The following is a 6,000-nucleotide window of genomic DNA, read 5'->3' on the forward strand; positions in this document are numbered from 1 at the left end:
CTTTAGACTGCAGAAAAGGCCAGAAAGAGAATGGTCTGGAGGGAAGCAGATGGATGCATCCCAGGGACGGTGTTCCCATCACTCATTACATTAAGCTGGACACCAATACCGGAACAGAAACACCATTTTTCCTCCAAAAAGCCAAGCTGTTTGAGGCATGATTAAACACTCACTGAGGTTAAAATTCCTAAGAGCAAGAGCTGCCATCGTGGGCTCTTCAGTTGAACCCTGGAAGCTTGGAAACAAAACCCAGAGTGGCAGACTACTGTGAAAAACAACTCCCTTTACTGGTCAGTGTTTTTTTCTTTTGATAAAAGCACTACTTTCAGGAAGTCCTGATTAGCTATCAGATTTCTTACGGAGTAATAAATTCCAATTTTCTTTATCTAAACAAATTCTAAGTCAGTCAGCAGCAGCTTTACACACAGAATTGAGTGTTTTGGCTCAGTTACTACTGGGAGAAGGAAGCTCCAGTGGTACCATCAAGCCATATCTGCCTCTGTATTTTTCATTAGTGCTGGTCTGTACAATGAAGGTTTGAAAGGTTTCCTGCTTTTAATTTCATAATCTGTTGGTATTGAGCAGTGTTCTTTCTTCCTTTGGAGTTCATACATACCCCAGATCACACTGGCAAAATACAATAATAAACCTTTGCTGTTGTCCAGCATCAGTGACATTTTTCTACATTTTGGTGGCTGAAGAGCAGACACCTAAGGTCACCTGTGACACTCCTACAGAAGCATCAGTTTCTCACCTCATTAAAAACAATACATGTTAATAAAAAATAGGTCTTACAGGTAGAAATGAGTCAATCCCTCTCCATATCTTGGGAACTTAAGCAGTCTCTGATTTCTAATGCAAAGTCCCTGTGCTGGTGGACAGCATCCAAACAAGAATCAGGGAATTGAAGAGGGAAGGGAGGACAGTATCCTGAGCCTGATGCTCCATCAGAATCCCTGTCCCTCTACCACAGAAACAATAATCAGCTCTCATAAAGCAAGCCTAAACTGCCAAACCCACTGGAATTTTGGTAGCTGTTTCCATTAAAAGAGATCATCTTTTAATGTTAAAAAAAGTTACATATTTTCATGTCCAGTGAATGCAGTGCTCCACTACTTGTTATATTAATTTCAATTTTACCTGTTTCAATTTAGGCTCAGCTTTTCTGCAAGTTCCCTGTTTATGTACTGGAACATTTCAGGCTGAGAAAGCTGAAGCTGTTGAGCCTAGAGAAGGTTCCAAGGACACCTCATAGCAACATTCCAGTAACTGGAGGGGGCCTACAGGGAACAGAAAGACTCTTCAACAGTTACTGTAGTGATAGGATGAGGGGAAATGAGTACAAATTCAAAGAAGGGAGATTTAGGTTAGATATTGGGAAAAATTCTTTCCTGTGAGGGTGGTGAGACAGTGGCACAGGATGCCCAGGGACGCTGCAGATGCCCCCAATGTCTGGGGGCCGGGTTGGATAAGGCCTTGAGCAACTTGGTCAAGAGGGAGGTGTCCCTGACCATGGCAGGGGACTGGGACTAGATGATCTTTAAGGTCCCTTCCAATCCCCAACATTCTCTGATTCTAGCATAAAAAAGCCACACACATTTTTTTCTGGGGAAAATTAAGAGTGGAAATGTGTCAGCTTGGAATGTGAGCTTGGGAATGGCTGATATTTCTGTTTACTCCTTGGCAAGAGGTATCCCCTATGGAGATCAATACGTCCAGACTGCTTACTACCTGGAGAGAATATTAGACTTTCCCAACTGGATAAGGGGTTTTTAATTCCAGAGGTAACCTAACACTCAACCATCTCCACAAAGCCTAAAAGTCTCTGCCCTGCTGGCATTCATTTTTAATAGCATGGGGGTATTTCAGAGAGTGCCGATAATGTGACAGTTATCAAAGGGCAAGTGAAATGACTGGGTAATTACAGGGCATTCACCTGACATCAAGCCCAAGTAAAAATGGAAAGATGGTATCTAACTAAAGTGATCATGAATCAAAGGGATAAGAATAAATACAATGATTTTCTACAAAATTGGCTGTATCACACAAAGCTGATCTCATTCTCTGACAGGATTACACATTTGATTGATAAGGTAATAGATTTGCAACAGTGTATGACAAAATACTTCAACTTCCTCATGGTACAGTATTCAGACAGCAAATACTAAATGGGCTAAGAAAAGGCAGATTAATTGATGAATATCTAATCTGCTCGAGCAATTCTCAATTTGGTACTATCAAAGTGTTTCTAATGGGGGAATCCTCTTCTCCCAAAGTTCTTGAAGGAAAATGTTGACATAAATCACTAGTCACAGACCTGTGGAAAAGGAGATTAGACAAGGGAAGGATAATGAGGCTTGAACAAGTAATACGTATGGTGCTGGCTCTTCTGGCTGGCTGGGACCCACAAAACTTCCTTTCATGAAGATATGCAGGACCTCAGAGAGGTGGGAATGGGGAACGTTGACATTCAGGGTGGAGAACTGCATCATGAAAAGCTGTGAGTCTGAGAAGAATCAAACAACAAGAGTTCCCAGCCCAATTTCATGGTATAAAAGGCTTAAATTGATCTTTAGATGTGCAAAAAGCAGGACAGAGAATAGGAATCTGTGATTTTTGCCTCTATAAATGGCACTGGTGGGACCTATGCTGGAATATCACATCAATTTCCTCTGTGAACAGATGTTTTAGAAGATGTTGAAAAATTGACCTACTGCAGAATAAAGCCACAAAATTGACTTAAAGGCTGGAGAAAATGCAGTGAGAGCCATAAAAAGCTTGTTTTTCAGAAAAAAGAAGATGGAGAGGCTACTTGATCACAGTGCATTAGTGTCTTCATGGAGGCAGAAAACAGGTATGAATAGTCTAAAACACAAAGAGACAGCAAGAAGCAGAGCCTGGAAGTTGAAGCTGGACCAAAAACAAATGAGGAATGAGGCACGTGTTTCTACCCACGAGTTTTGACTACTCCATGAAAAGTTGGGAGAGCAGGGCAGATGCATTCTGCAGACTAAATGCCTTCCCCAAAAACAGTTAAGCCATTCAGATGTCAGCAAACCCTGGGCATGCAGGAGATTAAATCATACGTGCCACAGCATCCAATTCAACAAAGCAGTGTTTTCTGCTGGCATTGTTCCCTGAGAATAAACCCAAATTTTTATAATAAATTGCTGAACATTTAAATCATCATTAGATGTCAGCTCATTTCCATTTCCAAAATTTATTCTCACGCATTGACAAGATTAACAGTGTAAAATTTATGCTCAGCTTGTGCTTTCGTGGCTGTCCTCTGAATCTTGTGAAAAGGAAGCTTTTTATTTTTAAAAAAAAAAACTTTTTTCCTGCTGGACACACTTAGGATTTTACAGCAAGACTCTTTTACGATTTAATTAATTTTAAAGCATCCTAACCCCAGTATAAAGGTGAGATATTAATTTGATACTAGTTAAATCCTCAGTACTTCATGAAAATGCAGTCTTACATGCTCTTGATACTTCAAATGTCTATAGAAAACAGCAATTAATGAACGGATGTTATTAGTCACATACAACATGCAACTATCCATATTAAATTTCTTTTACCACTCTAAACCTTTTGTAATGTCACAAAGAATACAGTGGGGATCACTTCAGAACTTATGTCAGAGTTATGTTCATTAGAAATCTAAAATGTATTAGCAATCTGTCCTTCCCTATCACCAAGATCAGGTGTCACTGTTCTTGCAGGCAGACTCCACACAAAAGGGATTCCACAAGGTGTAAAGTCAGCAGGAGAATGCCAGATCTTTACATGAAAACTGTAGCTGTGAAGGGGGCTTTGGGGATCACATACAGGTTCTTAGCTAAAACCATTGTTTATTTACCTTCTACAGCAGAAAGATTCCTTCTTAGAAAACTGAGTACAAATTTAAGACATTTTCTAGGATGAATTAATCCTCTATATTCTGTTTCACTCCCTTTGATTAATAAATACTTCAGAGTCCTTTTGAAACTTAAGTCTTTCCTTCCTCCCAGTGCAGAGTCCCAGAGTGGACAGGTCATCTTCTACAAACTCCTACTTTCACAGTCAAGCATCTCTGGGTTTTATGGCACGAATCAGATTTTACACTGATGCAAAAGGGTTTTCTCATGTCCACAACAAAACCAGGATGACAAAATGGTGTGAGCACTCCCAGCAGCCATCCAGTCCAAGAGACCTGTACATTTCTCACACATACTCTGCCAGAAATCAGATTGCTGGAGGTCAGAAGCAAAGCCAGCAAAGCCAGCAAACCAGAGGAGTCCAGCACAACAGAATCAACCCCACTTCATCTGTTTGCTATCATGTCCTGGTGGCTGCATCACTGACACCCCAAACGTGCAGCTTGAACAACCTCTGCCCCCAGCCTGCCCCACGCCTGTAACTGCATGAGGAGCCTTTGAACACCACATCACCTTTTGCATCTCAGTCTTGAAAGCAGCATTATCCCACATCAGCATTCCAGAGCAGCCAATCTCAATGCAAATGGCCAGGTTCGCACTAACATCCCACTAAAAGTGATGAACACATTTAAAATCTTAGCTGCTTATCATACTTTTAAAGGGAAAGGATTTTTCCTGATATAAAAGTAAGGCTCAGTATAGCGTAACTCAAATGCAATTCTAAAATAAATGGAATTTCATAGTAGTCACAACCATCTACTGGCAGTGGGTTCAACCAAAATATACTTCATATGCAAATGATCACACTGGAAAAAAAATGACTCATCTAGAAATGGAATGAGGCTGAATTAATTAGTGTTAAAGTTTATAATCCCTCATTTTTACATAATAGTTACATGACCACAACTGAAGCATAAAAGGAGGAGGTAAAAAAAAGGAAGTGTTTGGCTTCATTAATCAGTTCATAAGTTTACTGATTTAGCTTGCAGAATTTATTCACATGCAGTGCTGGCTTAAAACCCCATATAGTACACGTCCAAATCCTACCCAAGATACAGAAGAAAAGGATCTCATTTTTAAATTTATTTAAATAAATTACCTGAAGAGCTTAAGGATGAAGCAGAGAATGTGCAGCACTGCAAATTTAAGGAAATATGGGAAATTGGATTTCAAAACTACATTCAAGGCAGAAATCAAGAGCAGAAAGAAGCAACATTAAGCAGTGAACACTTGACAAATTTGAGTGTTGCACAAGCATAAGGCTTTAGGAACACCCACCCTAACTATTTCTTACTAAATCATGCTTTTCAAGTACCACTCCAACTTCACTAAGTATCTTTACAAAAATCCTTTTGTCAGTTCCCAAATATTTTGTCTCTTTTGACTGGTTATTTTTACAGCCACTGTCAGAAATCAGACGTAAATCTGTTCTCTGTTAACATGGCCATTCCCACTCCTGAAAGACAAAGAGAGACACAAGACCTCACACTCCACTCCCTTTATTCAGACTGCAAACCCAGGTGTGGTGCTGGTACCTGCAAGGCCATTCAGGTCAAAGCACACCTGGGCTCTCACCAATCAACTTCATTATTATACAACAGGTATTAAACTTCATATTTAATTGTGCTTTCAAAGCTGCATGTAAAAGTGGAATTGGAGTCAGACATGAAGTTAAGTTACTACTACTCCCTTCCTCAACTACTCTTTTGCCCAGGAGCCCTACAGTTTAAGGTACACAGAAAAGAAAAGAGGGAAATGTCCAGGGTTGCTTCACGTCCTAAACCTCAAGAGTTCATCTAAAAAAATAAAAAATAACCCAAAGTTGTAAGAACAACTTTGCTAAATATAATAAATAGAAAGGGAAGGGTCTTTCCTTATAAAAATCCTCTAATTAGAAGCCTTTTCTCTAATGGACAAACACTGAAAGCAGAAGTTGGACCAAACTGCTCAAAATTACTTAACAGCAAGATCCCAAAGTGTCACATCTAAACTGCAAAACCAAGGAGGTCTAGGAAAGAGAAGACTGTTATCAGCCAGGAGGCAGCATTTCTTTTAAATACATTTTTGAAGGAGCTAAAGC

The sequence above is a fragment of the Parus major genome, chromosome 3 (genome assembly GCF_001522545.3).
Source record: "Parus major isolate Abel chromosome 3, Parus_major1.1, whole genome shotgun sequence".
Classification (NCBI taxonomy): domain Eukaryota; kingdom Metazoa; phylum Chordata; class Aves; order Passeriformes; family Paridae; genus Parus; species Parus major.